This window comes from Oryzias latipes, chromosome 15 (genome assembly GCF_053564925.1).
Source record: "Oryzias latipes strain Hd-rR chromosome 15, Olatipes_Hd-rR_3.1".
NCBI classification, from domain to species: Eukaryota; Metazoa; Chordata; class Actinopteri; order Beloniformes; family Adrianichthyidae; genus Oryzias; species Oryzias latipes.
The window spans coordinates 30,965,457-30,982,501 of NC_136251.1; the positions used below are offsets into that span (position 1 = coordinate 30,965,457).

Below are 17,045 nucleotides of genomic sequence, written 5' to 3' on the forward strand. Positions count from 1 at the left end.
GTATATATGAACGTGTGAGGAAGAGTTTATATGTGTGTGTGAGAGAGGAGTATGCATGAAACGGAAGTTACTTTGCATGAAAAGGAAGGCACTTTGAATGAAAAGGAAGGCACTTTGAATGAAACGGAAGGCAGATGATTTCTCGTGCTCTGATTGGACGAGAGGCCGCCACCTCCCATTTTGAACACACTCTAAACCCTATCACTTGTACTGACTCATAACTATTAAGGTTACACAACTTAAATGTCATTTTGTAGTTGATTCAACTATAAAGTATTAAGCTTTATCAAGATTTTTTCAAATTTAACTTAACAGTGCTAAATATTTTAAAGCTTATTTGTATCTGGCACTCAAAAATTTTAAGATCCGTGAAGTAGCGTTATGACGTCATCACGTACTGGTGGGAGGGTCTTTCGTTTTCTCTACGTTAGCTCAGGTGGCCATGTTGGATTTGCCGAATGCGAGTATGCGACGTTTGAAATTGAAAGTCGAGCATTTTATTATTCTGCAAAGCGTTGCGATTTCGTCCCGCTTCAAGACGCCCCAACCTCGGGTTTTTTTATTCATCCGCCTCATCGCTGATGGTGCCGTCTTGTCTTCAGCCCTGATTGAATTTGGTAAGTATCGTTCATGGTTTATGAATGAATGCTTTAAAAATGCTCTTATACTACCGTAAATGTGATTTACTGTTGTTTAAACATATGTGTGTTACGATTGTTTTAGAGCTTAATGTGGCAATGCATACATGATTAGTTTGTCATATTAGCAGACGTATGGCGAGCCAAACCCAAAATGCATTTCTGCCCGTAAGTTACGACAGTGATGAGGTTTTTTTTTTTCAGAGGTAGAAATGATCTGTTATGCTGCAATCACACTAAACATGATCCGCGTGTGAAATTCGCGTTGGAGGCCTCTGTCTGTGGCTAAAGTTTGCTGCTGGACATTTGTCCAAAAATGTCACTGAAAGCCTCTAACGGTTGTGTGGGAGGAGCTACCGCCAACAGTTTTAAGCCTGGTTGCTACATGGAAGCATTGGGTTTTGAATGCAGCTTTAAGCTTTTATAAATCACTGATCTCCGTTATAGAAAAGGTTTTTGTAAAAATAAATTAATCAACGTGCTCGTGTTGTGTTCAGGTACCGAACTACAGAGTGTTCAGTGTTTCACCTCCAGGTAGACGCCAAGGCCAGCGAGGTAACTTGTCTCAGTTATTTGTCTAGAGCTATTTAAAAAAAACAAAAAATGCAATAGGTTGTGTAGTGCAATAAATGTTTTTTGATCAGAATATAATTGAAACATTTTTTAACATTGAAAAATCTCTTTTGGACTTTTTCAGATACTGAACTTCAGAAAGTTCACCAGAAAGTCACCATTTCACCAGAAAAGAGGTGTCAGTGGGTGAGTTTTATACTTATTTAATACATTCATCCTGAACTATTACCATTATTAGATTTATACGGCAGCATGGAAACATTTATGCACATTTTAACTAGCCAAAGGTCTAAATAGAGCTGAAATTATTTACAATTTAACTAAACATATTTAGATTGCAGGCTGAAGGTGGCACAATGGAATGGAGGTGCAAGTTGTGTTCTGTTACTTTGGCACTATGCAGTACTACATATAATACTGCAGTACTACATAGCAAATATTCCAAAGTGTTTCCACTGCCATGTATGTGGAGACACTTTGGAATATTGTCATGTCTTTATGACAGTATATTACAATAATAAAATGATGTTGCATTAGCACCATTCCATCATTTGAAACCATGAAAACTCATCTGTCAAGATCTGAAATGGATTTATGTAGAGTAGATGCAGTCAGAGGAAATTGTGCAGTTTTTACATGTTTGTGTAACTTAAAGCTGCCCTTTTCTGAGACTAAGTCCACCAAAACAGACAGGAACTGGCCAGCTTGGTTAGGATTTATGACCTCCAGGTGAATTTCTAATGTGCATAATTCAAAAACGGATAACAAATCATTTGTAAACAGCTGTAAGAAGCCACGGTGTAACTTGCCTTCAAATGACTTTGGGTCTTTGACCTGAAGTGGATCATGACATAAACACTGTATTGTCCTCTTACTAGAAATAGACATCTAGAAAAGGTATCATTTTATTATTTCTTAAAGTTCCTTAAGTAAATATTGGAAGTGTTTGCTCTGCATTTGCTTCAAAGGTAATGGATATTTCTTTTTATTCTTTTAGGACCAGCGTGACGTGAACATGAGACGGGCACTTGTCCTTGCACTTCCTGTTTATCTGCATGAAGATGCCTCCAACTTCTTCAAGACCTGTACAGTAAGTGCACACGACTCCCTGTCAATGGTTTTCACTAATCCTTTAATATTGATTGAGATTTTATTGAGTGACATAATAAATAGGGCAATTGTTTGTAGTTTGTAAACTGAGTGATATTTTTAAATGGTTTTAAAACTGAGACGGAAGATGAAAGGCGAACATCAGGGACTCCTGATTGGAAGGAGTGGAGTTTCGTTTACCTTTTCTGCTCCTGATCCATCATTATTTGAATAAAGAAAAATGAAGCTTTAGTCTTAAATTATTTTATAAATGTCCTCCTTCAGAAAAATGCTAAAGAACTTTTTAAAAACACAATTTTAATTGGAGTTGGTCCTTAAAACATCATAGCCAGTTGATTAAAAGCTAACAGAATGTTAGCATGAAAAGATTCCTATTGACAGATGGCAGGAATGTCAGTTTTGGACATTAGTGTGATGAATATCTTTGAGGGTCTGAACTCATCTGTGTTTTTTGTTTTGTATTTTCCAGAATACCAGACCTCACAGACACTGCTGTGGGTATCTTCTCAGTTGTCGTGGTGACGCTCCGGATGCTGCCGTCAGTGGTCCCACAGATCTGGCTGACTAATCTCTTCTAACTCTTCGGGGACATCTATGCTCTGGACCTACAGCACCCCAAAAAACTTGAACTTGCCTTCATATTTATTCAGAATGCTGCCTTGAGGACAGCAAACCACTGAAAGGACATTTATTGACGCTGAAGAATGTTTCGTTGAGTGAGTCTTCCAGAATGGACTATTTGTTGGTTTAAGTGTTATGTAACTAATGTGTTTTGTTGTGATCATTTGCTTTTTCTGCCGTAAAATACAAAACCAACTCTTTTTGTCAATATGTTGTGTGGCACTCTTATAATGCAGTTTTATTGCACTTATTGTTTCTTCATCCTCTTGATATTTGTGCTTTTTTTTAAAGAGCAATTAAAAAAAGTGTATTAAGCAATCACTATTGTGTGGCCTCCACGTTTGTTGGTTTTTATCAATGTTAGCCTTTAAAATGTAGTGGGGCAGTATCAATATCTCTGTTTAGAATACATTTTAAGCTGAAGAATTTTAAATATTTTCAATGCTACACATTTAATGAGTTAAAGAATTTATAAAGCATTTGAGTGAATTTTACATATTTTATGAGTTGAGTAATATAAAAATATAGTTAGTTAAAGCGTTTTTTAGTTGGAAAATATTAAAAACTTTAAGTAAATAATCTCTCTTTTATAAGTTGAGGAATCTTAATATTTTTTATATGAAATAATACAAATGTAAGCCAACTGACAATATGAATTTTAATAAATGTTAACTTAAAAGTTTTAATAATATAACTTAACTGTTGTGTAATCTGTTACAAAATAATTTTTAAATTCAGTCAACTCGCTAGGGATTACAGTGCAGACGCTAACATGAACAAGCAAGAAATCCCAAATTAACAGACTTGTGTTGTGGAAAGGTATGTTTTTCAGCTAGCAGGAATAATCAAAGTATCTGTTCTCTGTTTCAAAATGAGATTGCCACAAAACCGTATGTTATCTCATACTGGAACAGCTTTGGATGTAGAATTCAGTGGGAAAAGGTTTGGACCCTGCCACAAAAGTATTTCATCACCAATAAAATCAGAGAAATTTCTTTCAAAATTCTTCACAAATTTTATCCAGTGAAACATTTCTTTACTAAGTTTAAAAAAGATCTGGACATAAACTGTTCATTCTGTCATTCCTCACCAGAAACTGGGCCTCATCTTTTTTGGTTTTGCTCTTTCACTCAACTATTTTGGAAAGATGTGATACATTTTATAAGAACTCATCTATGTGAAGATTATAGATTATTTTACGAGCATATTATTTTTGGATATTTTACACAAGAAAGACTTAATGCAGAAAAAATATATGTAGTTAATTTACTTATAATTATGGCTAAATACTTTATACACAAGTGTAAATATGCCAACAAAAAAACCGTGTTTTATGTTTTCCAGAAAGAAATGGTTTTGTATGTGAACAGTATTAAATCTTCCACTAACAAAAAAGCTGTCAGAACAGTTGAAACATGGTCTCTCCTGAAACTTTAACAGATTCCTTTGCCTTATTATTTTTGTTTTCTTTTTGCATAACCTGTTTTACATGGTTATCATTATGTTTTTTTGTTCATTCTCATGGCGAACGTGAAGATTGTATTTTGCACACAGTGGAGTTTTGTGTTTGGTATTTTGTATGTGCAAGATATTGTTAATAAAGTTTATTTTTAAAAAAAAACGAACCGGCAAGAAGTAGCCACGGGGGTCCTGCAGCCATCGGAACCTTAACAAATATTTCATCTCCACCTCACCGTTGCCTTTTTTAAGAAATGACAGCTGGTTTTCCCACATTTATATGTAGTTATGGATCGAAAACAAGAGGAATTTGTTTTAATGTAAATGCGTGTTCCAGCGTCTACAGGAAGTGTCGCCCATAATTCACGCAAAGGCTCATGGGGGCTAGGAATAAGGTGGATACGGATTTTCTGTTTAGGTGGCAGTTCTATTACCATTATTGGTATTTGAGACAATCCTTTGTGTCTCTAGAGATGCAGACAGATTTGTGACCACTTGAGGTGAAGATAAAATATTTCTTAAGGTTCCGATGGCCTTCTTATTGGTTCGTGTTAGCGTCTGTTCAAAATGGGAGGTGGCGGCCTCTCGTCCAATCAGAGCACGAGAAATCATCTGCCTTCCGTTTCATTCAAAGTGCCTTCCTTTTCATTCAAAGTGCCTTCCTTTTCATGCAAAGTAACTTCCGTTTCATGCATACTCCTCTCTCACACACACATATAAACTCTTCCTCACACGTTCATATATATATATATATATATATATATTTTTTTTTTTTTTTTTTTTTTAACTTGTTCTGTCCAACAGCTGAGCAAACAGATTAGAGCTGAAGGCTTTTTGTGTTGGACAGGTTTTACTATTACAAAAAGAGGTTATATAGCTTCAAGAAACTAGAGTGTAGATTTGTATAAACCCCTTTTTGTCGTATTATTTTTTATTTATTTGTTACATTTAGTGTGTGTGGGGAGGGAGAGGGGAAGAATGTGAGGGGAGGGTGGAAGAGAATAAAAGGAAGAAAGGTGAAAAGGTGGGGGATACAAGCACTGATTTGACTAAGTTATTAATTTAAGCTGTAACAATTATACCAGATCTGCTGGAAAGACGAATGTTACATCAAAGGTGAAAATCTGACACTAATATGAGCGAGAAAAAAAAACTGTCCATCAATACACTGTAGGTAAGGAGGAGGGATGAAGCAGACAGGGAGCAGTGTGGAGTGTGCACGTGCACGTGGGGGTGGAGATACATGCATGCTGCCGACGTGAACCGTGTGTTCATAAAGGGAGCCAGATCCTACCCAGCCAGACCAGCCAGACCAGGAGAGGGGAGGAGAGCCCCCCAGGCCAGAAGCCCCCCCAGCATCCGGACCCAGGCAGCCCGGGAGGGGAGGAGGAGGGGACCGCCCACCCCACCAGCCAGGCACAGAGAGGGCCCCCCTACAGGGGCCCCCCCAATGCCCAGAGGCACAAGCGAACCCAGTGTCCGGCCCCCAGGCCACAAGACAGGAGCGCTTAGCCGTACCAGGCGGCAGCCATGGGGGCCACCGGGCGCCGGACACCGAGACAAAGGCCAGGGACGAAGCCAGGGCCCCCGGAACCCAAGAGCCGGCCACCACCCGACCGGCGCCCCGTCCCCGCAAGCCAGCCCAGGCCCGCGACCTTAGCAACCCAGGGATCGCCACACAGCCACAGCCACCCCCCTAAAACCCTACGCACTACCACCCCCCCCCCGCCATAATATCTGACCCCCCCTCCCCAACCCTCTCAGTGCCCTCCCCTCTCTGTGATGGGGAGGGAAAGCCCCAGAGGGTCCCAGCGAGCCAGCCCCCAGGTCGGTCCTACCCATGCACTCACACACACATACTCACAATCATCTGGTTACCCTCCCTACCCCCGCCGCCAAGCAGCAACCCCCCCCCCAGCCGGCCGACCCCCAGCGCCGCATGCCCGACCCCTCCCGCAGCCGACAGGACACCCATAAGCCCGGCCGCCCTGAGAGGACCAGGCGGGTGAAGACCGGCCGCCCCCCCCCGACCCCACCCATGTATGGAGGTGTGGGAGTGCTGTGTGTGTGCTGCAGGTAAAATAGGAGGTCACCAGTGTGGGGGGATCCACCGCTGCCAAGCCGCAAAGCCCCCCACTCCGGAGTCCCTCTGTGAGTGGTGTGTATTTGCTGTGTGTGTGCTGCTAGCATGCAGTGTGTGTGTCTACAGAGGAAGTTAAAATTGTGGGGGGGCCAGCGAAAGGTGAGCACGGATGTTTCACCGTGCCCCCCTCCACCAGACCCTCTCCACAAGGCCCTAGATGAATCAGTGTCTAATATGCAAGTAAAAAGCGGGGAGGAGGGCGGGTGCCAACGAGAACCCAGAGAGGGGCATCCCCAGTGAGCCCCGCCAGCATACCCCTCCCATCCAGATCCCGGGGCCCTATGTGCCTGTGTGCAATATTTGTTTGGGTGAGAGCGGGGAGGAGCGGGCGGATGGGCACAACCGGGGGAGAAGGCTCCCCCGAGCGACCGGCCCCCCAGCCGGCCGCGGTAGGCGCCCCCCCTCCCAGAGCGGCCGGGCAGCCAGAAACGCCAAGCCAGCCGCAGTCGGAGGCCAGAGCCTCGCGGCGCCGAGAGACAGCCAGCAAGGAAGGGTCCCGGTGCCAGAACGGGGGGGCAGGGGGTCCAGCCCCACCATTCATACCCTGGCCCCCCTAAGGACTAGCACACTGCCCCCCCAGCCCCCCCCCCCCCCCCCCAAAATAAATAAGTAATAATAATAATAATAATAATAATACTAATAATAATAATAATAGTAATAATAAAATAATTAATATAATAATAATAATAATAATAATAATAATAATAATAATAATAATGAAATAAACCCACCCAAGTGAACCCATTAACCCCTGCTGTGACTGCGGCGCCGACCCCCGGGGGGCCAGGCCACGCGCCAACTACCGGCCACGGGCGAAACACCGGCCACGGGCAGACGACCCCAGGCCCCAGAGCCCCAAGCCCCCCCCCCAGCCCCCGCCACGGCGACCAGCCACCCAGCACGGCACCCGGCCGCCGTTCCCGGTCAGCCGCACTGCCTACCCTGCGCCCAGCAGGCACCCGCCCAGGAACCCCTGCCAAGTTGCCGGCAGAGTGTGCGCCCCCACCACCACCCCACCCAGGCAACCAGAGCCCCGAACCGGGAGAACGACAGGCCCGGCAGAGCCCACCCCCCCAAACCCACCCCGGCCCACCCAACCAGCCAGGACCCGGCTCAACCTATCACCATCCCACCCCCACTAGGTGATGTGACTAACCAGCTGGAGCCAGGGAGAGTCTGAAGCCGACAGGTTTTTTGTGGAGGACATTATCTCTGAACTAATATGCTCTGACATGAGGTTTCTGTAGTGGTTGATGCTAAGATTATTTTTAGATTTCCAGTTTAGGAGGATAGTTTTCTTTGCTATACATACAGCGGTGAGAACCATATAAGCCTTGTTAGATTCCATGTTGATGTTATTCAGGTCACCTAATAAGCAGAATTTGGGGCAAGCAGGAATCTTATGATTAAACCAGATTGATAAATCCTCACAAACCTTACGCCAGAATGATTGGACAGGTGGACAGACCCACAGGGCATGCAAATAGTCGTCTATGTTGTTACCTATGCACTGTGTGCATGTAGCAGACTGATTGAGACCCATTTTAAATAACCTCTGTCCGGTGTAGTGAGTTCTGTGGAGAATCTTGTATTGAATAAGTTGCAGATTAGGGCTTTTGGTCATATTAAAGGCATTCAAACAGATCTGTAGCCAAAATTGATCACTAGAATTCAATGATAGCTCAGACTCCCATTTTGTCATGGGTAAGTAAATGGTTTCATCTATGTCTGATAACATCTTATAAATTTTGGAGGTGAGTTTGGGATTTTTAAGGTCCATGAAATGTGTTACTGTAAGGGGAGGGTCTAGGTCTATTTGGGTCAGGCAGTATTTAGTGCTTATAGCTGATTTAAGCTGCTGATATTCTAGAAATTTGTTTATATTAATTCCATAGGTTGAGGATAACGTTGAGAGGGACATAAATTTTCTATTCTGAATTATATGCTGGAACTGCTCGATTCACACGTTCATATATACTTGTCTTTCACATACATACATTCTTTTTTAAGAGTGACAATGAGAGTGAGAATGTATGTATGTGTAAAGTAATATATATGCATGCGAGAGAGAGAATATATGGATGTGCAAGTGAGAATATATGAATGCGTAAGAGAATATATATGCATGCGAGAGAGAGAATATATGGATGTGCAAGTGAGAATATATGTATGCGAAAGAGAGTATATATGACTGTGAGAGCAAGAATGTATGAATGTGAGAGAGAGAATATATGGATGCGTAAGAGAATATATGTATGCGAAAGAGAGTATATATGACTGTGAGAGCAAGAATGTATGAATGTGAGAGAGAGAATATATGGATGCGTAAGAGAATATATGTATGCGAAAGAGAGTATATATGACTGTGAGAGCAAGAATGTATGAATGTGAATGGTTCAGAATAAATAATGTCTTATACGGCCCCTCATACGTTTCATTGAGATGAATATGATTTAAACCATCAGGCTGGAAGCATCACTGATTTTGTTTTTATGAAACTTCCGTTTATGACAGACTCTGAACTTGACTGATGCTCAAAACTGCGTATTTGTAAAACAAATGATAGTTAAGCCAGTTTCAGTGTGAACGTCTGCCTCTGTCCGTATTTTCGTTTTTTCACTCTTGAAATGTCTGAATGTCTCATCGGTTCACAATAAACCTACATTTCTCTGTCTTTGACCCTTAACTTCTTGATTTCAGCCCCTCTGATGGGTCTGTCTGCCTGCAGGAGACATCATCAGGAGACACGGCATTAACTTTCATAGCTATGCTGATGACACTCAACTGTATGTAGCTGTGTCTCCTAATGACATTGGACCCGTGAATAGCTTTTTACATTCTATTTTAGATATTAAAATATGGATGGGAGAGAACTTTTTGCTGCTCAATCAAGACAAAACTGAAGTCTTGGTGAAGTCTGAACCTCGGTGTGATTCTAGATGCAGATCTGAGCTTTGACCAACATGTGAAGCAAGTAACTAAAACTGCATTTTACCATCTGAGGAATATCGCCCGAGTGAGACCCTTTCTCTCTAGAGCCAGTGCTGAAATCTTAATTCATGCTTTTATTACATCAAGATTAGATTACTGTAATGCGGCGAGGCCTCATTTAGAAACCACGGGCCTCGTCTGTGGAACAGCCTGCCTGAGGATGTGAGGGCCTCATCCACTGTTGAGGTTTTTAAAAAGAAATTTAAGACCCATCTATTTAACTCAGCTTTTAATTAGATCTACTATGGGGGAGCTAACATTTTCCTGTTATATTTGATGATATTTTACCACATTTTTATTTGTTTAATATGTGTTTTTTATTATTTTTTTATTTGTTTTTGTCTTAACCTCTTAACTTATTCTTATTTATATTTCAGGTGTTTTAGAATTTTTATGCATTAACTTATTTTAATTTTTTATATTTTAGCTGTTTTTACTTTTACATTTGAGACAGTTTATGAGTGTCCCCCCCCCTTGGCTGGGGGGTTTGTGTCTATGCTGACACCCAGGCCAACAGCAGGACAGAGCAGACGGCGCCTTCCTGATTCTCTCTTCATTTCTCTTTTACTTGTGTCTGTTTTTGTGTATTTTATTATGAAGGGCTTAGTTATTTCTTTTTTGCATCCTTGTTGGTTTTTCTGTACAGCACCTTGAGCTGTTTTCTTTTAATGAAAGGTGCTATAGAAATAAAATTAATTTGAATTTGAGTTTGAATCAAGGCCGTGGAGCGTTCGCCGGCGTATCCGTAATGTGTCGTGGTCTTGGGTGTTTTGGTGTTGGCTATTGCAGACTCCTGATTGGGTGCAGCTTTTTCTTTTGGTTAATTGTGTTTCAGGTGTTTAGGGAGTCCTCACAATGTCGCTGGTGTTGGAACATTCTGTTGGTTTTTCTTTTTTCTCAACTTGTCCCGTCCAACAACTGAGCAAACAGATGAGCCGAAGGTCTTTAGTGTTGGATAGGTTTTACTTTTACAATAAGGGTTTATGCACCTTCTGATAGCCAAGGTGTATATTTGTGTAAAGACACTGACAGCATCACCCACACGTCAAAAGTGTGTGTAATTTCCATTAGCCTTACAAATGCTTCACAATACAATGACCACACGCACAACAATGGTACGTTCCATTTTCACGATGTCCTCTGAGGTGGCCGTACGAGCCTTAAGGGAACTGCAGATTTACCTGAGCTCCCCCTAAAGATGCAGCCACTCCTCTCTATGACCCTCTATGACCCTCCAACGATCCAAAAACCCGCAGAACCTGTATATTTGCATGTGACTAAAGTTTTACTGAGACTTTTTCCAAATGCATGGGTACCAAGGACCTTCAGCACACAGCAGCAGCTGCTCTGATTCCATAACAAGCCCCTAGTGGTTAATAGGTGAAGTAGCACGGCTCCAGTTAATTAAAGTTTTAAACATGCTTCATTCTGGAAGTCACCATGTCGCTCTACAGATAAAACTAACAGACAGACAGATCCAGATGCTGCAGCCTGACATTACTTCCCTTATCTGTTTGAGGTGTAAATCATTTAAATTTTAAAGTACCCTTAAAGCAAATCCATTTGAAGTTATTGCAGGGAAAATATATTCTTATCTGAAGACGCAAAGCGACAGCTTTCGTGACTAGAAATAAAAATCGTCGCAGCGAGAGTGAGATCATTTTTACGCAGCTTGAGTTTGTTGTGGTGAAACTGCCTGATGCTCTGAGTATTTGATGCAAACTGTGTCTGTCAGCAGCTCTCATCAGGACCATCATTCAGAGACGGCAGAGACACAACAACACAAACATTTCTGTGGGGAAACTGCAAGGTAATTAATTTCTTTAAGCCGAAAACAGATTAGACTTTCACCCCACTTGATAGTTTTTAAGATAATAAACGGTTTTATCGCAGATGAGGTGTATGTCAGATTTCTGATTACACATATTTAAAGCTGATTTAATTCCGATCTCGTCCGCCGCACTACTTTAAAAATTGTTTTTATGACAAATGTCGTTATTAGGCACTGCGCGAAAGCCAAACACTGCATGGCTCCATGTTTACGTGAAGCACACACCAAAAAAAAATCTGTTTGCTGCATAGAATAAAGTTTCCTTTCCTTTGTAAAGTTCAGCGTCACTGAAATTACACAGGAAGCAGTGAGAAATGTGTGACTCCGTCCTGCTGAATTGACCGTTGTTTGTTTTGGTCTGACTCCTAAAATATTTACAGCCAATGAATATGAGAGCAGGCGACGCAACCATCCTACCTGTCCCGAGTTGTAAAGACTTACGGCGACGTGAGGGTGCATCTGTCACAATGGGGTAAAACAAAGCAAGGTTATGGTCAAATGTAAAGTGGTGCAGGGGGCTTAATGTGGGGACATCCGTCTCTGTCAGAGCTGGCTGAGAGGGAGTCGTGTACAAAGCTGTGCGACATGGCGAACATCCGGCGATGTCAGCAGGGTGAGAACGGCCTCATTTACCTTCAGTCAGCCGCAGCCTCACTTCAGCGCTCCTCATTTAAAGAGTCTACGCTCAGCTGTCTTTGGGACTAATTAGTGGATTTAAACTTCAGACAAATTAAGTTTTTGCAATGGACTTCTCCTAAAATCAATATATTGAAGAAGGTTAAAAAGGTGGAGCTCTTTATTGACGAGGAAGTATAATATTTTCACATCGCATCAGTCCAGACAGGTGATGCTGGCTCCCACATTTCTGTGAATTTTCCATTTGCAGTGCATGTTTTATTCATGCCGTCACTTGTCAGCCAGAGTTCACCCCCGAGTCTCAAAAGTGTTTTGTGTCTCAAAGTGCCGGAGTGGAGCTCGGAGGGATTCCACGCCTTCCAACACAAACACGTGTTCTGCGTCTCACTGGGTCACAACAACGCGACCTGCGTCTCCGTGTGCAGATCTCAGCTGCAGCGCAACACAGTCGCAGCTTTTTACTGCATGTGAAAGATGGGAACCAACTTTCAGTATGAATAATAAAAACCATTTTCATCTCATTTGAAAATGTAATGTGTTGATTTCCTGTTCAGCCAACTGCCTGCATTAAACTTTAACATCCTTCACTCATCGCTTCTTCTCAGATCAATACAATACACTGTATTACCAAAGGTATTGGCTCCCCCATCCAGATGATCAGAATCAGGTGTATTGATGACTCGGCCCGAGCACAGGTGTATCAAATCAAGTTCTCAGGCATGCAAACTACTTTCACAAACATTTCTGAAAGAATTGTCCGCTCTCAGGAGCTCAGTGAGTTACAGTGTGGAACTGTAATAGGACACCAGCTGTGCAACAAATCCAACGGAGGAATGTCCTCGCCCCTTAATATTCCACAGTCCGCTGTCTGCTCTATCAGAACCAAATGGAAGAGTCTGAGAACAACAGCAGCTCAGCCACCAAGTGGTAGATCATGTAAACTGATGGAGAGGGGCAAGCAGGTGCTGAAGCGCAAAGAGGTCGCCGACTTTCTGCAGTCTTTTGCTACAGAGCTCCAAACGTCATGTGACCTTCAGATTAAGTCCAGCACACAGAGCTTCATGGAATGGGTTTCCATGGCTGAGCAGCGACATCCAAACCACACATCACCAAGTGAACGAAAAGCGTCGGATGCAGCGGTGGAAAGGACGCCGCCACTGGACTCTAGAGGAGTGAGACACCTTCTCTGGAATCACGAAGCTTTTAGATGGATATGCCTTTATTGTCACTGTCCACTTGGAAAGTGAGAATAAATCTGGTAATCTGATGCGACTGGGTTTGGAGGTTGCCAGGACAACAGTACATTTAGGACTGTACTGTGCAAAGCGTAAAATTTGGTGGAGGAGGAACTTTTTTCTTCAGGACTTGGACTTGACCCCTTAGTTCCAGTGAAAGGAACTCTGAATGCTTCAGGATACCAAAACATTTTGGACGATTCCATGCTCCCAACCTTGAGGGAACAGTTTGGAGCGGCCCCTTCCTCTTCCAACATCACTGTGCACCAGAGCACAAAGCAAGGTCCATGAAGGCGTGGAGGACAGAGTCTGGAGTGATGGACTGGACTGACCTACACAGAGTCCTGACCTGAACCCCATTGAACACCATATGGGATGAATTAGAGCAGAGACTGAGAGCCAGGCCTTCTCCACCAGCATCAGTGTTTGACCTCACCAATGACCTTCTGGAAGAACGGTCCAAAATTCCTAGAAACACTCCTCAACCTGGTGGACAGTCTTGCTAGAAGAGTTGAAGCTGTATCGCTGCTAAAGGTGGATGACATAATATTGAACTGTATGGGTTAGGAATGGGACAGCAGGTACTACCAAATACTTTTGGTAATATCCTGTAGATCCAGTGTTCAGATTTTCCTACATTCTTCTGTGATAAACCATTCATGAGGAAAAGTAACATTTTTCCAGCGTTCATGAGCTTTAATGTGGCGGTCCAGGATGCTCCACCACTTTTTCTCAGAGGCCACAGAGAGCAATATCTGAATGACATTGCAGACTAATTGAGTCTGTGCAGAGAGCTTTTTTTTGCTGAGAAAGTGGCTCCAAAGCAGAGATGTACATTGCCCAATTATTTCCAATCCTGTGTGATTGTGTGGAGCCTTTTTTAAAGTGGCTGTAATGACAGTCTGCCTGTGTCTCGCACATCGCTCCGTCTTAAGAGTGACTGCAATGATCGAAATCTTCTATTATTCCATTCTGATGAATTTGTGTCTGAATACATCTTGTTCAAGCAGAGTTGCACTCTTGTAATTAATGTTGTTGTTTTTGTGTTGGCAAATAAATGGATCATGTCAGAACTCCTGGGAAATGAGCTTTCCTTTTTTCCACTGGAACTGTTTGGATGCGGTGTTGCGTTATTCTTGAATCAACTAATGTGAAGATCTGCATTTTAATAGAACATTATGCCCCCCCGCTCCACCGGGAGCTTGGGAAAAAATCCATTTCATGTCAACTCACTCGTTCATTCGCTTAATCACCTCTTTGTTGCCGTATTGACATAATTATCAGATGCTATTTCAAAATAAATACATTATAAAGTCAATTTAAATGGGTCCATTTCAAATGGTTCCTTTTAAAAGTATGAAATTATAGATTGAAAGATATCCAATTACTGTAAAGCAACACTTCTTGGCAGCAGACAAGAAAAAACTGAAAGGAAAAGATGTATTTTTTGCAGATCTGCTCACAGCACTGAAATATTTCACAATAATGTAATTCATTTCAAAATAAATGGCCTGACTTGGGTATTTAGAGTAAACTGGGAGTTCTGCAAGCGTGGCTGAGTGTTTGATTGGGGTCTTTCTGGTAGGACATTTTGGTGCCTTTGCTGACCTTTTGTTCCTGCCTCCAATCTTTCAATGTGAGAAATCACTAATTAGCAGCTCTGCATGTTAAAGGGATAATACTGTCTTCTGTGTATGAAATTATATTTATGCTTGTAAATAAAAACTCTTCCTCTCTCTGTGCCACCAAGAAGCTAGAAGAAGTACAGAAGCTCTCTTTTTGGTGAAAAATTACACACTAAAATATGTTTTTCTTAAGCTAAGGCTATATTCAGACTGGACACATTTGGTTCGCTTAAAGTGAACCAGAGTTTGTTTCCACCGAAAATCTGGAACACATTTTCAGGCTGAATAAACCCAAAGGTTCACTCTGAGATTCCTCAGTCTGAAAACAAACTGGATCAAAACATTCACCATAGCCGGCGTAAACAGAGTAGGAATGAAGCAATAAATGAGCGACGGACGATTGTCCTGTTCTCAAGCAGAAAAAAGGTCCAAGGTTTGTATGGTTCAGGACTCGAGCCGGACCAAAATAAGCGGACTGGTTTCGGAACAAACAGCTTTCCCATTCTGCAAAACACCCTAAGATTACTTTATTTTGAAAAACTTTCCTAAAAACAAGGGTGTTTAGGACTCAGTTTTTACAGTGCAGATCCTATCAGATTCCATCAGGTCGCATCTTATTCTATCAGATCTCATCAGATTGTGTCAGATGCTGTCACACTACAAAATTAAGCCTGTGTCACAGCTATGTATGTTTTCCATGCATGTAATATCAGTCTTTCGTGAAACATGCATGATGTGATTCTTAAGTCATGCGTACGTCATTCGTCGATGTGCGTTGATGCTCATGTAGGGTTTCAGCCAACAAGTCTTCAACTGAATTCGATTTTGAGCTGCACAAAATTTTTGGTCAGGTGAGACTTGCACAGTTTATGCATATTTTACATAGTTTATACACAATTATTACATCAATCTTACACAATTGTGCATGATTTTGGGAGGATGCATACGCAGATTTGTGTATTTTCACGACCACGTATCCATGCGTGTCTAAAGGACTTGTCACGCATGCACCACCGATTTATAACTTTTATATTGTGTATCGGTGCACATATCACGTACAAATTACATAATTAATGCAACAATCACGAATGTATGGCATATAAACAGTGCAATAATCAGATAGTTCTTTGCATGTACATCGTGTATTTTGTATGGCGTGCCACGATGTACATACATGATGGTAAGTCTAAAATTTGATAAATTCTCTTTGAATAAGCAAAAAACATTTTTTTTTTCCCTTTCGTAAGTCTTGGTGTCTTAGATTTAGATCCCATCAGATTGGAGACTTGTATCGGCACAGGTAGCCCTCAGACTCCTTGATGTATTTTTGCTAAGCTCTTTGTAGGTCACTGCGATCCCACTGTGAGGAGCTTCTGATGAAGCTTAGCGCTGCTGACAGGTGTGGACGGGATTACAAGATGGCCAGTGGCGGTTCATTTACCTGACACAGCTTTGAATGTAAAATCTGACTGGTGTAAATGGCCTTTCCCTTTCCTTACCTTCAGTTTTAGTTGTTATCAGATAGAAACTAAATAAAATCTGAGAATTAAACAGTTGTGAACAAGATCACATTTTCAAAACTGTGAAGATATTTCTTTATGTAGCTAATATTTTACTTTTTTTTATCGTTGTGGCTTCTTCATCTATGGACAATAAGGATGTTTGCACACAGAAATAAGATGGTGATTTATTGTCATTTTGCTTTTTACCCCGAGAGTAAACACTTCAGCTTCTCTCCTATCACATACTCAGGTTAGGAAGCCAAAATCTAACCCTGTGTGAAGAAAAAGAGGTTACTTCTGCAGGTGCAAGTGCCAGTCAAAAATGAAAGATGTACAGAAACTAGAATGGTTTACATCTGAATGTTTAACCTGCAAATGTTGCATCAAATCTGACCTCATGACTTGTTCTCCAACACAACAAGGCACACACTGCGTTGTGGTCTTGTTAACGTCTAATTAAGAGCCACAAATCGGGGTTAACATCAGCTTGATCATCGATCAGCACCTTCTTTCATATTGGCGAGCAACTGAAGGATTCAGAGAGTTTGCATTTAATGGCTCTCTTTAATTGAAGTCATTACATTGGGATGTTTTCACAAGGACTGTTTCATTCATTGGCTAATAACCATCTTTACTAAATAAAAACCATTTCAATGCAATTAAAGAGGATAGTGGGAATCCA

The 17,045-nt window shown here is 41.8% G+C and overlaps 1 long non-coding RNA gene across 1 annotated transcript; it reads left to right on the plus strand.

The window, feature by feature from the left end:
- The first annotated feature begins 1,054 nt into the window (after nt 1-1,054).
- On the plus strand, nt 1,055-3,263 carry LOC144984079 (uncharacterized). The gene is made up of 4 exons (XR_013647716.1): nt 1,055-1,193; nt 1,336-1,397; nt 2,209-2,301; nt 2,791-3,263. It is a non-coding gene; the product is annotated as an uncharacterized LOC144984079 (long non-coding RNA).
- Nucleotides 3,264-17,045: the final 13,782 nt, after the last annotated feature.